Source organism: Bos indicus x Bos taurus, chromosome 12, assembly GCF_003369695.1.
Source record: "Bos indicus x Bos taurus breed Angus x Brahman F1 hybrid chromosome 12, Bos_hybrid_MaternalHap_v2.0, whole genome shotgun sequence".
Taxonomy (NCBI): Eukaryota; Metazoa; Chordata; class Mammalia; order Artiodactyla; family Bovidae; genus Bos; species Bos indicus x Bos taurus.
The window spans coordinates 46216853-46233494 of record NC_040087.1 but is presented as its reverse complement, the minus strand read 5'-3'; the positions used below and the strand labels follow the sequence as shown (position 1 = coordinate 46233494).

Here is a 16642-nt window from a genome sequence, read left to right as displayed (position 1 = left end):
AGAAACCACTGCAATGAGAGGCTCACGCACCACGACTAGAGAGTAGCCCCTCTCACCACAACCAGAGAAAACCCACATGCAGCAATGAAGACCCAGCACAGCCCAAAATAAAGATAAATAAAATGTTTTAAAAAAGAATAATGACTAAAGTTGAGTTACAGACACCATTACTCTAAGGATTTCTCAATCTCAGCCCTATTGATATTTGGCCTGGATAATACTTTGCTGTGAGAAGGTAACCTCTTCATGGTAGTATTTTTGAAAGCATCTCTGACCTCAATTCATTAGATGCCAGTAGCAACACCCTTTGCCAATCTCTCCTCACCTCTTTATCTCTGCTGAGAAACTTATCTGTTTCCACTGTACTAAAAAGCCTTAAATGTATAAAAGAAAAATAAAATTTTAGAAAAATCAAGAATAATTTTGTGTTCTTGGCATAGCAAAAATCTTGTATGCAAGACACAAAAAGAGAAATCTGTAAAGAAAAAGGATATACATTTGACTACATTAAAATGAAGAATGTTCATCAAAAACTGTCCCAAAGAAAATACAAGTCATAGACTGAGGGAAATAAGTTTTCAATACATACAACTGCCAAAGGATTAGCATTCAGAATATATAAATTATATGCATCAAAAAGAAAACCATAAATGGTACAATTCTTAAAGGACAAAAGACCAGACACTTGACAAAAGAAGAAAGCTCAAAAGCCCAACTAATAAATCAGAAAAATCTCAATCTTAGTAAAATGGAAATGTAAATTAAAACTGCAGTTATTCACCATTTCATATCCACCTGGCTGCCAAAATTTCATATTATCAGGTATTATGACAGATGTAGAACAACTTTTGGAATGTAAATTGATATAATTATTTGGAAAACAGCCTGACCCTACCTAATAATTTGAAAATGTGGACACCCTACAATCATGCAAGTCTGCTTCTAGGTATATACCTAGTGTCTTAGTCTGCTCAGATTGCCATAACAAAATATCATAGACTGGGTGGCTTAAACAACAGAAATTTGTTTCTTACAGTTCTGGAGGCTGAGAAGTCCAAGTTCAAGGTGCCAGAAGCTTGGCGTCTAGGGAGACCTTCCTTCCTGGTGTATACACTTGCCTCCTTGCTGTATCCTCACATAGCCTTTCCTCTCTCTCTCTCTTCCTCTTCTTTTAAGGTGACCAATCCTATCAGGTTAAGATCACACCCTAATGATTCACTTAATCTTAATTACCTCCTAGATGCTCTGTCTCCAAATACTGTCGCATTGGGTGTTGAGACTTCAACATGTGAATTTGAGAGACAGAATTCAGTCCTACCTAGAGAATGTTTTGCATATGTCCATCAGTTAAAATGTACAATACTCACAGCTAAGACAACTGCCTGGGAAAATCATAGCTGAACTAATTTGCTCATTACCAGACATCTACAGAAGTTGCTGTAGACCATACAACCCAGCTGAGCTGACCCAGACCAAAAGTACCATCCCAGCAGTCCCATAAAAACACAAAAATAAATGAAATTGTGAGTTTTTTTGAGTCACAAAGTTCTGGGTTTTACTGTTATGAAGAAAAGTTAACTATAATAGTAGACCAGCTACTCTAAATGTCTCTAAATTTATATGTACTTAAAATTTATCCAGATTGAATCAAATGAACACATAGTTGTTATATGCATGTGTGCATTTTCCATTTTATTTATTATTTTTTCACCCCATCAGCTACATCTATTCTCTAGCTGATGGGGTGAAAAAATGAGATAAAATCCATTAGAAATCTACACTGTCCAAGGTGAAAATAGTAGTTGAAGGTAATGGTATTAGTATATTTCATAAGACATTGAATTAGTAACTAAATAGTATATAAAATAAATGATAAGAAAAGCATTTAGGCTCAAATTATTAAGAAAGTTATCAAAGAAGAGGAAGAATACTATTTAGATCATTTATCCTTTAATATTTTATTCATCCAAGATTTATCATTCAGGTGGAAATTAATCTGTATCATAAAGCAAATTTCAATTTGAGGATTGTGATATGTTAAGCATCATGTTAAGAGATGATTAGAATATGATTGAGACCCATTCCTTGTCATTAATGAAGACAGACACACAAATAATAATAATAATTTTAATAATAATAATAAAATAGAGATATAGAAAAGGATATAAAGTAAAATGCAACAGCATAGATGTAAGATAATTTGCTTGTTTGCAGGTTTACAGAATCTTTCTTAGAGAGTTTTCCTGAAGGGAGAGAAAGAGTTAGCTAAGCAAATATATTCTGGAAGAAGTACTCATAAACAAAAACAAGACATATGAAATAACACAGAATATACATATTATATATAGTAGGCTATTTATCATTCAATGAATATTGTATACCTTCTATATGTAATCACTCCACTAGAGAACAGAGTAAAGTATAAAATAGAAATGTGAGAAAAGAATTTATTACTAGTAAATACAGTTACACAATAAAGAAGTTAACAATCTTTAAAACTTTAAAAATATTAAAAGTTATGAAAAACACTATCAAGAGAGAACAGAGTGCTATTCAAAGTCTAATAAGAAGCAATGGAAGTATTTTTAACCATAGGAATAGCATGATTTAATTTACAAATTCAGTACTTTAAACTTTCTAAAATAAAAATCACACATGAGAATATTCAAATACAAAACAGGAGAGGAAAAGAGGGTTTCTAGGTCAGGCTCAGTACTATCTTGGACTTTGTTTTGAAAGGCAAGAAATGTCATTGAAGAGTTTTAAGTCTATGGACTGCATGACCAAATTTATCTGGAAGATCTATTGAAGTTTCAGTATGGATCAGAAAATACTGTAGATGGATGAAGGGCAATATTGGAAAACGGGGTCAGCAGAGGGCTCTAGCTGCATCCAAGCAAGAAAAGGTGAGGACTTGACAATCATGAATTTCCTGTTACACCAAAAGGACTATCATTAGAGAATATAGATTGAGTACATGAGCAATAAGTCTTCCATGATGGCTCAGTGGTAAAGAACCTGCCTGCCAGTGCAGGAGACACAGTTCTAATCCTGGACCAGAAAGATCCCCTGGAGGAGAGCATGGCAACCCACTCCATTATTCTTGCCTGGAAAATCCCATGGACAGAGAAGCCTGGTGGGCTATCGTCCATAGTATCACAAAAGAGTTGGACACGACTTAGCAACTAAAACAACAACATGAGGAGTAAAAGGTTTAGCATTAGAAAAAGTTTTAGAATTATCACTGAAGGAAAGAAGACATGGAGTTAATCAAGGGCACACAAAAGGATTGTTGATGGCCTTTCATTGGTACAGGAGATGATATATGTTTCATAATTGTATAGTTGGCATCTGATGATTTGTTTGTCTAGCACTTCTCAGCCTTTCTTCTAGGAAAATGTCCCCCTTCTAGAAAAATTCCCAGCCCTCACACTCAACATATCCCTCAAATGAGGGAGTTTCAATGCTTTTAATTTACTCTTCCTATTTGGCTACAGTGAGTCAACTGTGAGTGGATATTTTTCTCAACCTCAAGACCTGAACAATCAGTGATAACTAATACATTGATGCTCTCAAATAATACTTATAGAGTGGTTCCCGAGAAGACTCTTGAGAGGCCCTTGGATAGCAAAGAGATCAAACCAGTCAATCCCAAAGGGCATCAACCTTGAATATTCATTAGAAGGACTGATACTAAAACTGAAGCTCTGATACTTCCCATCGTACCTGATGGGAAGAGCTGACTCATTGGAAAAGACCCTGATGCCGGGAAAGATTGAGGGCAGAAGGAGAAGGGGACAACAGAGGATGAGATGGTTGGATGGCATCACAGACTCAATGGACATGAGTTTGAGCAAGCTCCAGGAGATAGTGAAGGACAGGGAAGCCTGGTGTGCTGCAGTCCATGGGGTCATAAAGAGTCACTGTTGTTTAGCCACTAAACAACAGGCACTATAGTCAAAGTTTGTTTTTTTTTTAAGCTAACTTATTTAATTATCATAAAAATGCAATGAAGTAGGTACAATTATTATCTCCTTTTGTTCAGATAAGAAAATTGAGGCACAGAATGTAAACTGGTCCTGCGTCACACACAGACTGGGTTTTGAATTCTAGCTGTGTTACTTTACACCCCATACATTCTTCAGTTCAGTTCAGTTCGGTGCAGTCGCTCAGTTGTGTCTGTCTCCTAGCGATTCCATGAATCATTACATTCTTAACCACTATCTAATACTGCCCTTGACAAATTCTTTCATCCAGAATATAACTTCTCCAAGAAGATCCAATCAGAGCCCTGTCTTGGATTTCTGACCTTAGGGATCAGGAAAGCCAAACTCAGTCCATCCTCTGGTAGAGTATCAGAAGCACTGGGCATGGTAGCCACTAGGCACCATGAGTTCAGCTATATGGAAGAAGCCAGACTGAGAAACTGAGGAAGGCATCTAGAAAAAAATGTGTCTTTAGTGGTCAGACATGCTATGAGGTGGGATTTTCTTCTCTGGCTCTTCATCTCTGAGACCAACGGGAGCCCTGACCTCCTATTAACATGATGTGAGCTTACTCAGAACCCTTTCTGGATAAACTAGCTTAAATTGAAAGCTGGCATCTAAGAGTCATGAGTAATTAAGGATACCAATCTGCATAGCTGTGGGAGCATCTTTAGTAATGCTCGATCATCCAGAGGGACAGCAGATTTCTGTGAGAGTCCTGGCTGGGGACTCATCAGACAGTTGTGTTAGGAAGCCGGAGATGCAAGTAAGTTGAGTGTGTGAAAGACAGTCAGGTGGGAAAATAAGTGAGATTCAGAAGAAAGTGTATCGTAGTGGGAGAGAAAGCAGATCCTGGGATAGACTGGACAAGTAATTCGACCTCTCAAGCCTCAGTGTCCTTATGTTTTCTTTGGGATAATAGTAATTGCCTACCAGTCTCATGTACTGCAAGGATTAAATAATGTATATAAAATGTTTATCAGAGTGCCAGGCTATAGTAATCTCTCCGTAAGTGTTATTGCTCAAGTTGATGTATGGACCCAGTGCCAGTCAGTTGAGGTATGGACCCAGGATCTATGAGAAGGGGATGCTTGAAATGATACTGAAGGACAAATGCCGTCGGGTAAGTAAAAGGAGGCAGATATTCCCCACCTGTCCATCCTCTAATTTATAATACAGGTGATACCAGCCTCTCCTACACACATTCCACAGGGGCTAAAGTCATAGTCCAGAAAAGTATAAATAGATCACTTTAGTGATAAACTTTAAGCAATATGCAAAGTGAATAAAAACTGAAAATTAAATCCAAATTGTTGCTCTGAATTTAAATTTTAGGCTTTTTCTTTGCAAATGAAATGCATAATTCTGAAAGCATTAGTGTATACGTAATTGCATCATAGCTGGTAAACTTTCTCCTACCTGGACCAAAAGTGATTCAGCCTGTACTTTTGCAATGAGTAATGAAGAAACTTCCAGATGGAGAGGTTTAATTTGTGAGATTTTCCCTAGTCTATTCACATTGGCTTTAACTTCCATTTTAAATTACAGAGAGAATTCCCCAAATTTCAAAGAGCCCCAAGAGATCTGGTGAAACAGCTAATCTCTTTCTAGGAGCATGCTAACAAAAGCAATTTCTTACTGAGCTATATGCTGCCCAGTGGGACTGATAATGAATCTGCATTATGGTAACCTTTATAAGAAGGGAAGATAAGAAGACCTTTTGGGGAGGTGTATTTATTAGGTGGCGAATGTGTCTTTCCGCACGTGGATTCTTCTGTTTAGATCCACTATTCACTCAACTATGCCAAGAAAGACCTTCTGTCTTCCTGCTTTCAGCAACTCCTCTGAATTTATAGCATCCACTCTATTACACACCATGATGTCAGTAAATAGCCAACACCACTGTGTGCTGTACAACTCTTTTAGTGTCCGATTTCTCTCATTTTGGAAAGGCATTAGATTTGCATAATTGATTGCAGGCTTTATACTAATTTCCCTCTAAGATTTATAAAGAGCTCATACTTGTTAGCACAGATACTGTGTTTGTTTATAAACTGGAAAATGGGAGGGAACGCTTGTACACTGTCAACCAAATATAAAGAAAAAGCATTTACTGGGAGTCTCCTACAGAGGGCACCTTCACCTTATTGGAAACCCAACTGAAAGAGAAACTCTGTGGTTACTGAGAAATAACTAAATCTTAAAGTCAGAAAGCACTCCCTTGTTTTTGTTAACCAGCCTACTTCTCTACGGTATCTTTGTTACCTTATCTTTAATGGAAAAGAATTGGCACCCACTGTATAATCATTCATAGATACAGGCCAGTAACACAACCTTATTATTATGTTCAGCTTGCCTGTGGGTGAGCTGGAGACAGCTGTTCATATTACCTAAGAGGCAACAGATCAATGAAAGGAAGGGAAGGACAAGTTTTGAACTGCCTTTTTGCAACAATGTCCTTTATACAACAGAGGGTATTTTTAAAGCATTGTATCAGAAAACAAAGGTTGATAATAAAGTGTTTATGAAACAAACTTTTGCTGTGTTGTTATGATTATTAAGTGCTTTTTAGATTAAAATCACTTACATAGAAACAAAAAGTATTTCAGCTTTGGATACCAAACTGCTATGGGTTATAGGCTATAAATCTAAGGAAGTAATTGCTGTTTTGAAAATTCTGAAAATAGGCATGTGTGCACGGGTGTTGTAAAGAAATTCCTTGAAACTGTTTTTGTGTGTCTAAATAACTATGAAAAGACATTTTATTGATCATATTGTAATATGAGATTATCACCCTATAAAAATATAAGTATCTTTTCATAGAAAATATGATCTTTAAAACTGAACAGTGTAAGTACAGTTCATAGTTAGAGGACTTTAAATACAGCATTGTTTGTTGTTGATTTTGAATGTCTTATGGTTTATGATGGCTAATCAAATTAGCACACATAAATCCAGTATGTATAAACATCACTTTGTGTATTTGCTTTTGACTGTTCCTGATTGGAGGCTTCTTTTGGATATTCAGCAAGTAGTAGATTTATGAGGACATTCTGATTAAGAAAAGTTATCAAGAAACTGATGATGATTATTTCTAAATATTAAGATTAAAATCAACATTGAAGACAGGAGTTCATTTCTTTATATTTGCATATAAAATACTTTTGTTTAGTTACTGAATGCATCGTTTAGTTACTGAAAAATGCATTGTTTAGTTACTGAAAAATACCTACTATATTTACAATGAAGTTTATCAATTATAATTATTAATTCTGTGTTTTCATATTCTGTGCTCAGAAGTAACTAAACTTGTAAATGCTACTCTTGGCATATAGTGTTTGGGAACAATTTAGTTCTCCTTTAAGATAAGCTTGAAATAGACCACCAATAAATGTAAATGAGCTTAGCTATTAAAATTAGTTTGATCTTATGTCTTTTTTAATGATTTATGTGGTCAAAGTCCAGAGCTTTCTATTGACATTAGGACCGAAATTCATATTTTTGTAAATTTTAATTTTTCTTTAGTAATAGTTATTAATATATCAATCAAATCACTTAATATCAAAGTATAATAAAGAATTACCTGCAAAGTGTGTCCTTAAATTTATGCACGCACTGTTAACAATGTGTTTCAAAATCAGTTAGTTTCTGTCGGAAAAAAGACCCATTTCTTATTCAACTGTGTTGGTAGTCTTGTTCTAGAAAATACCTAAAGTAAGGCCCTAATCACCTGCCCAGGCGTTCCTGTCACATTGTTGACATTTCCTGGTGTTCGGTGGTTTCTCCCACTCTGTGGCATTCCAGAGCTCAAGGCACTTCTTTGAAGATATAAGGCCATTCAAGTCTTCTCAGCTTTGCAGCTTCACTCTAAAGGGAGAGTAAATGAAAAAGCCCTGCAGTTTAGACAATTTAAATGGGGCAGCAGGAGGGCATGGTATTGCTCTGTTGGGAATTGCTTGTGAGTGATCCTTGAATCATCTTTTGGAAAAGCAGAGTGACCTTTCTGAAATCAGGATTTAAAAAAAGGATAAGAGAAAGAGGCTGTCTAGTCCTCTGCGGAAAAGCAAACCAAGTCTGGTAAGATACTACAGAAAAGTAGTGTATTTACAAGATCAGCTGCCAGTTTAATGGCTGATTCTGCAAAGCACTTCAGCAAGCCAGTTTCATTGGTGGATGCTGCCATATTCTGGGGCTTTCCAGGTGGCTCAGTGGTAAAGAACCCACCTGCCAGTGCAGGAGACATGGGTTTGATCCCTGGGCTGCAAAGATCCTCTGGAGAAGGAGATGGCAACCCACTCCAGTATTCTTGCCTGGGAAAGTCCATGGACAGAGGAGCCTGAAGGGCTACAGTTTATGGGGTTGCAAAGTCAGACAGACGCAAGTTAGCAACTGAGTAGGCATGCATGATGCCGTGTCTAACCTAAGGAAACCAGGGGTAGTCACAAAAACCAAGGAACCCCAGGGCTTTTGCAGTTTGACTAACTTTCTAATATCATGTACTGGTTAAGTATTTCTCAAGATCCTAAAATCTTGTTCCTAAAACAACAGTATTTCTCCAGTATTTCAGAGCTTCAAAATTCCAGTATTTCTCCAATTCCTTTTTAGAAGTCTCCCTTCTAATCATGATGCATTGAAGCGCATAAGCACATCCAAGCACCCACTGAGAACACATTTCATGGCTCTATTAGACCTTATAGAAATGCGTTATACAGGTGACAGAAATAGGTAGAGAAGCATTGGTCTAGATCCAAAGGTCGGTCTATTATTGTCTCAGTTCCCTTATACATGAAATGAAAAAAAATTTTTTCCTCTGCTTACATCACAGTAGTCTCCTTCAAGGATAGCTAGGGGAAAAAACAATGAGGATTTGAATCTTATACCTGTCTTAAGCCTCAATTCCTGTGAGTATAAAGGGAAGCTCTCATATTTTGTTAATTGTCAGCTTCCTCTTTTGCAAGATCACAGATGGGTACAGCGGGCTGCGGGTGAGAGGCTCCCCATACTGGGAAAGTTCTGAGGTTGCCTCCGAGCTCTGAGAGGAGAAACAGAGAACCATCTGTGATGGTTTCTGGAAGAGGAAACCATGGTCACTGGAAGAGGAAATGATGTGATAAATTCTGTAATCCAAGGATTTGCAGACTCCCCTAACACAAAATTTCAATGATGCAATGATAGTCAAAAGATGCAACTGAGATAATAATACGAAATTCTGATCAGCATGAATATCTTTTTCTTCTTACATCCTCAGTGACCTATATTAAAAAATAAGTGAGTTTTGTTAAGAATATTAAAGTGATGGCAGTGTTAAAAAAAAAAAAACATACAAATAATTGCTTACACTCTGTGCTTACTCACATATGGGAAGCAGAGTTTCACACACGAACTTACTTTTTCTCATCATCTGTAGCAACGCTTCAGAGTATAAAGAAAAAAGAAAATGTTAGTCGTGTCTCTTTGCGACCCTATGAACTGTATCCTGCCAGGTTCCTCTGTCCGTGGGATATTCAAGGCAAGAATACTGTAGTGGGTTGCCATTCTCTTCTCCAGGAGATCTTCCTGACCTATAAATCAAACCCAGGTCTTCTGCATTGCAGGCAGATTCTTTATCATTTGAGCCACCAGAGAAGCCCCCTTTAGAGTATATTTTCATTTATATTTTCAGTCTTGATGAAGACTCCTCAATGACTCCTGAATGACTAAAAAAAGATGTTCTTTATGGGGCTCAGATGCAAACCTTTGTTACAGGACTAAGATTATCTTTCCCAGCTCTTTGAAACCCAATTTATTAGCATTTCTAGCTTTTTGCCTCAAGAATTTTTCTAACTTGATGGCATATTAGAACAGAAATGAGCATAACTAAATTTTGTGAGTCTTCAATATCCTGGTCTGAATCAAATGATATAGGATTTGGGGAATGAGCAGTTTACACAATTTGGGGACAAAGGAAACGAGTGGCATAATGTAGAAGCAGTTTTAATTACCCAGCTGACTTTTATTGAGCACCCAGCAAGGGCCAAGCATTATATTCTCTATCTGAAAAGAATGGGAATGACTTGAGACCACCTGAAGAGAAACATATCAACAAGTGTAAAAGCCTAATATAATTGCCTTACCCATCAGAATGCACAGTGATAGTTATTATCTGCAAAGATTCCTGGATGTGCTGAGTCTTGAGCAAATCAATGAATTATAAATTCTGACTTATATAGGAAATGATTGTTCTCCTACTTCCTTCTTTAAACACTCAAGTGGGGTTATGCTGGGCATGTGAATGAATTGAACTTTGGTTCAAAAACTAAAATGCTTTTATAACATATGGGGAAAGCTTGAGACTGAGGATGGCAGTGATGCAACCCTCTCCCTCGATGTCAGTATACTCAGAGTCCATACTTTGATTATGTTACACCAGAATAAGGAGGCCTGTGAAGAATTCCCAGAAACTAGTTTTTATACAGCACTCTTCCAGTGTCCCACAGTCCTCTTCAGTAAACTGGTGGATATAGGGGTTGATATGAGATAACCAAGTCAAACAAAAAATTAATAATAACAACTCAGAACCTGGCATAGATATTATTAGCAGAGCATGTATTACTCTCTGTGCTGGTAATTTTTAACAGTTAATATCTAAATTTTATTTAGTCTTTATTGAAGTATAAGAATATTTTATTTTACTTATAATTGAAGTATTAAAACTCAACATTCAAAAAATGAAGATCATGGCATCCAGTCCCAACACTTCATGGCAAATAGATGGGGAAACAATGGAAATAGTGACAGACTTTATTTTCTTAGGTTCCAAAATCACTGCAGATGGTGACTGTAGCCATGAAATTAAAAGATGTTTGCTCCTTGGAAGAAAAGCTTTGACAAACCTAGAGAGCATATTAAAGAGCAGAGACATTACTTTGCCGACAAACGTCCATGTAGTCAAAGCTATGGTTTTTCCAGTAGTCATGTATGGATGTGAGAGTTGGACCATAAAGGAAGCTGAGTGCTGAAGAACTGATGCTTTTGAATTGTGGTGTTGGAAAAGAATCTTGAGAGTCCCTTGGACTTCAGTGAGATCAATCCAGTCAGTCCTAAAGGAAATCAGTCCTGAATAGTCATTGGAAGGACTGATGCTGAAGCTGAAACTCTAATACTTTGGCCACCTGATGTGAATAATTGACTTATTAGAAAAGACCCTGATGCTGGGAAAGATTGAAGGCAGGAGGAGAAGGGGACAACAGAGGATGAGGTGGTTGGATGGCTTCACCGACTTAATGGACATGAGTCTGAGCAAACTCCAGGAGATGATGATGGACAGGGAGGCCTGGCGTGCTGCGGTCCATGGGGTTACAAACAGTTGGACACGACTGAACACCTAAGCTGAAAGAATGTTTTATTTTATTTATAATTGAAGTAGAGTTCATTTACAATGTGTGTTAGTTTTAAGGGTTCAGCAAAGTGATGTGATTATACATGCATATATATATATATACATTTTCCAGATTATTTTCCATTATAGGTTATTATAAGACATTGAGTGTAGTTCACTGTACTCTACAGAAAGCCCTTGTGGTTTACTATTTTATGTATGTAGCATATATATTTTAACCCCAGACTCCTAATTTATCTCTCCCCCTCCATCACTTCCCACCCCCTGTGTTAACCATAATTTGTTTTCTGTGCTTCTGAGTTTATTTTGGTTTTGTAAATAAGTTCATTGGCATATTTTTCAGATGGCCAGGCACATTCTCAGAGCAGTTGTGTTCATCCTTTTCCATTCTGCTGTTCGAAAATGCACTTCTGTGTCAGGATTTAACCTTTGCTAAAGCACAGGGCTGAGACAGTCACAACAAAACACCTTCCCCTTAAAAACTAGGACTTCAGAGCCCTGTTAAATCAAAAGAAAAATTCTTTCCCTCCTCCCCAGTCTCACAGCCCTCAGGATTTTAAATGGTAATGACCAGTTCATTTGAGAAAATGGCATTTGAGTGCTTCCCTTCACGAGCTCTTAAGGCGTATAAGGTGTCTTTTTCCCAGGGATGTGCACCTCCTTTTGTTTTCTGGCATTACTGGAACTGACCTGGCATGGATCACTGAGTGAGCAGGCAATCTTAAACACTTCTCATATAAATTACTGGTTCCTTTCCAAGTGCAATTGCTCACAGGGTAATATACCATTTTACAACTTTGATAGCAAAGTCTCTTCATTCTACTGGGTTCCACACACCCCCAGGAAATGAACAGACAAAAAGGCTGATGGATATGTGAACCTCAGAAATGTATGGTCCGGTTCAGCCTTGAGTAGGTACATTGTGGGCACTGTGGGATCTTTCAATTCCATTCCCTGCTTCGACTCTTCTCAAATCCTCTTTTCTTGCTTTAAAAGCCATCAACAGAAACAAAATGATCAAAATGACACATCTACATAAACACTACAAAAGGCAAAGTGGTAACAAATATGGATGTCCACTAAATTCTATTTTTCAGAATTTTCCAGAAAAGAAGATAATGCTCACATCTTACGGTCTACCATTTTTAGGTAGAAATGACTCATCTCACTTCTACGCAAAGGAGGCTGGCCATTAATTGAGCACTTCAGGATTCACTGGTTGTTAATGATGGCCACATTTTCTAAACCAACTTCTTTTTTCTCATGAACTCTAACAACAAGGTGTGTTTTTACTGACAGTTGACTCGGATCAGAGCTCGCAGGATTGTATTTCAGGTTGTGGCTCTGTAAAACCCTGTAACTTTCTTTGAAGTTAAACAGTGTCAATCTGTTTCCATGTCTGAATAACTCTTAGAAGAGCCTGCCTGACCCAAGTCAACTCACTGAAACATACTATTTCCCCATAATTGATGTTCCAAATGAATGTCCTTTCATAATAAAATGTGCTGGGAAACAAAACAGCTTTGCATCCGGCACAAGTTGCATCATAATTAAATTTTATTTTATCCCATCGAGGCATGCTAAATGTTGAGCAAAATATAATTTTAAGTAATTTGTTTGTATTCTTATCTGTAGGAGTTGGAAATTAACAGCGTTGCTAGTTTGCGTTTACTGTTAGGCCTGGAGAGCAGAGAGATTGCTTTGCAAACATTACAGTTATTATGTCTGCAGTTGGTACTCTTTGTATAAATTATTGATCAGCCAGCTTATTTTTCTTTCTGCTTAATGGATATTATAGCATAGCCGTTTACAACGCTATAGTTAAGGTTGTGTCAGCACTTCCATTATAATAAACCCTCTGTTACAGGGGGTTTATAACTTGTTGTAAAAATTTGCTCTAGGCTGAAACTTGACATACAAGATCTTGAGCTGGAAGGTGGCAATTGTTATTCTTTCAACTTAAAAAAAAAACTCTTTGTTCTGAAGGGCAATAAATAAATAAACAGTTTATTCTTTTTTAACAATCCTTGAAATTTCTGACTTCAAATAGAACAATTTTTATAGGCTATTTGCTGGACAATGACCTCTTCTTTTATTTAATAAAGCAAAGAGAAAGGAAAAAGACCACGATAATAAGTACAAACAATCTCAGAAAAGCAGTGAATCAGTATAAACTTTTATAATCAAGTTTAATACATTTCTCCTAACATTGCAAATTATACCATATTTTATGTTTTAAATTAAACATGCATTTACACTACATGACTTCTTTCCACCTCCATTTCCAACTATGTACAACTATTGTCTAACTATGTCAAGTGAGTCCCAATACTGAACTTCTTTAGAGAAAAATGACTTTTTGGTTTTTTAAAGAGAAAGGAGTATGACAATTAGAAAATGCATATATGAAAAGGTGCAATTGAAGGTCCAATGTTTCCTAGAAAACCAGGGATTTAAATATCTGCCTGACTTTTTGACCTTCAGTACAGTCTGCCATCCTTATCATGGCCTGATTTAAGAAATGAAGGGAATTAATCTCAATTTATACTATTTTTGTTGTGGCTTCCTTTTACAATCCAACTCTAAAATGATCTCACTTTATTATTATTATCAAATATTTGCCTGGACAACTCTTAATACCAATCCACAGACCACAGATGGAATTAGATGCTTAGTGCTGGATGTAGTGATGGGTGAGTATAACTAAATTATTATGCAGAGCTGACTACTTGTCATAGGAATGGTGCAGTGTGGAATAAGGAAAACCAGTCCACGATGATTTTCTTCTTTGTAACTGTTCTCCTCTTTGCTCCTCTAACTATTCTCCTTTTCTCCCTCGACTTGAGTTTAGAGATTTCTTACAATATGCTCCATAATCAGCTAAGTATTTTTAGCCACATGTCCCCTTCATTCTGAACCAGGAGAAAAGGGGGTGAGGATAGAAGATTGAGGGAGGAAACAGTGGTGTCAAATTGTGCCATTTGGTTCTGACATCTAGGTAAATGTGAATATGACGGGGTAATTACTGTATATATTCAGTAAGCATACATATGGCCCATGCATTTCCATGCTGAAAAACAAGTCTGAGTTATTTATAATAATTTTAACCACTTCTTTATTAAGACTGGAAGTTTGTAATACAAAGTTTGAGCGCTTCAAGTTATAACGTGTTCAGCTTCCCACCTTCTGTCCTTTAGGTAATTTATCACCAAGCTCTCTGCATCTGATTAGAGAACTATCCTTGAGATAAAAGCCTTATTCCTTGTTTGAGGAAAGGTAGGAACTGGAAAAGAGGGAGATTGTAGAAGTGAGACTCTAAATCAGAAGTTGGAACCCCAAGTGGGGAGAGCAGAGACAGGAAGCGTAAAAGTAGAGAAGTCTTTGCTTAAGGTAGTCAGGGTTTATCTGATGAGCTGATGGTAAGGCCCTGTGACTGAGTTAAAAAGGCTTGAGAGAGTTACTTGGCATAATTTCTCCATCTTCAATGATTTACTACTGAAGGGCAAACATCAATTTTGGACTCTCTCCTGAGAAACGTTTAACAAAGTCAGTCAACTACTGGTACCCTGTTATCTTTCTAGATTTGCCAAACTTGGAGAGCTGTTTTATAAACCTCTGCCTGAAGTTTGTATTTTTTTTTTTCCTATTGAGGAAGAGGTCCATTAGTACATATGCAGATGTAAAAATGATCTTACTCTTTACTTCTCCGTTGTGCTATATCTTAGAATTGTTCAGAAGTGCACCCTATTGTTAAAGCTATTTGTGCCGGGTGTGCTAATGCACTCTTTGATTGAGTGAATTAGCAGTCATAACAATCTGGCAGTCTGGCCATAGAAGTGTGCTCAAATTGATTTGTGTTATGGCTGGACTGGAAAATCTAGTGTTAGTTGTTTTTTGCCCTGGGGCATTGTTTGTACCAAACTCCACTTTTCATTTAATTTTCCAATACATTTTGAAAGATTGAAATGCTTGTGATCAACATTTGATCCACTTGCATTATTTAAAAAAAAATTCTGAAAGTAATTTCAGATTCCAAAAAACCTTGCTTTCAATTAGAGTAAACATAATTAGAGTGACGTCGTGCTTGGAATGGTAAGTCTCCCTTTGAATCTATTAAGCATGTTATCTCCTTGTCCTGTCACTGAAAGGAATTCAGTATCTATCTGAAATATACATCTGTATTTTTCTGTGCATGCTTCTAATTGAACTTGGGGAAAAAATAAAAGAATAAAATTGCGGGGAGCCTTTTCTTGTTCCCCTTTCTGCATATTCCTAAATTGTTTCTGTTTCATTTAGTGATGTGTAAAGAGAGGATACTTAAAGCTTTCAGGAAATTTTGAGATGTTCAAGAAACATTCAGATATGTATTGCCTTTAAGAGTTACTCGATCATTTTAGTATTTTTATATTCTATGAAATCCCCATTTTCAGTCTTAACTATATCAATTGCTATATTGAAGCCCTAAAGATTTAAAGACATGACTTATCCTGGCTTTGTCAATATTTGTATCTATCTTACAATCTTCTACTTTGCAGTCATTTACCAGAATTATAATGCAGCATGAATAAACCTTAAAAATGACTATTGATTACAGAGAAAGCTTTGTGAAATCATTTAGTCAGTTTCCCCACTTGAGAAATCAGTGAATAAAATAGGTCAATAGATAAAGATGGAATGGATGTAATACAGTGCTCTGCCTTCCTGGGTTATAAAAAGGGTCAAAAATGAATCCCCATAGAATTCCTGTTTTTATACTTAGAAAATAAAATGATACTCACCAAATCCCAATTCTAAGTCCACCTTTCTACAGATTTATTCTTCGTTTTTAAACCACAGATTTGAAAGTACATTTTTATGTTTCCCTGTTTCAACAGAAGCATTTCCTTGTCACTGTCCCTTTTAACCAAATAGGATGCCCTCATCTTCAGGCTAAAGTGCCTGTTGTCACCCAGGTATTCACCGGGACTTTTGCTGCAACAGCTACTCTGTATTTCCTCACTGTCTCCTGCAACCTTATAGCTCTTCTCAAAACTGCATTTCCTACTGCAGGGGACTCTGTCTTCTGTGCCGATTTTTGTTAAGTAATAGATGGTGAGCCTTGAGACCACTCTCTCTATTAGTTTCCATTCACAGGGATATCGTCGGGGCCACGGAAGGAGGGGGAAGGGGAAGGGAGGGGCCAGGAGGGGGCAGAGGGAGGGAAGAAAATACCTTCCCTGAACTGGTACAAGCTCGGCTTCAAACGATATCCTAGGAAAGAAATTAAAGACTTCTTAAT

At 37.0% G+C, this 16642-nt stretch overlaps 1 long non-coding RNA gene across 1 annotated transcript in view; it reads right to left on the bottom strand.

Annotated features, from left to right (window-relative positions):
- The window catches only part of LOC113902425, a 29113-nt gene that overhangs the window by 9329 nt on the left and 3142 nt on the right, over window positions 1–16642 (bottom strand). Inside the window, exon 2 of the long non-coding RNA XR_003513815.1 lies at window positions 7717–7853. This is a non-coding gene — a long non-coding RNA (uncharacterized LOC113902425). The remainder of the gene's footprint in view (window positions 1–7716; window positions 7854–16642) is intronic.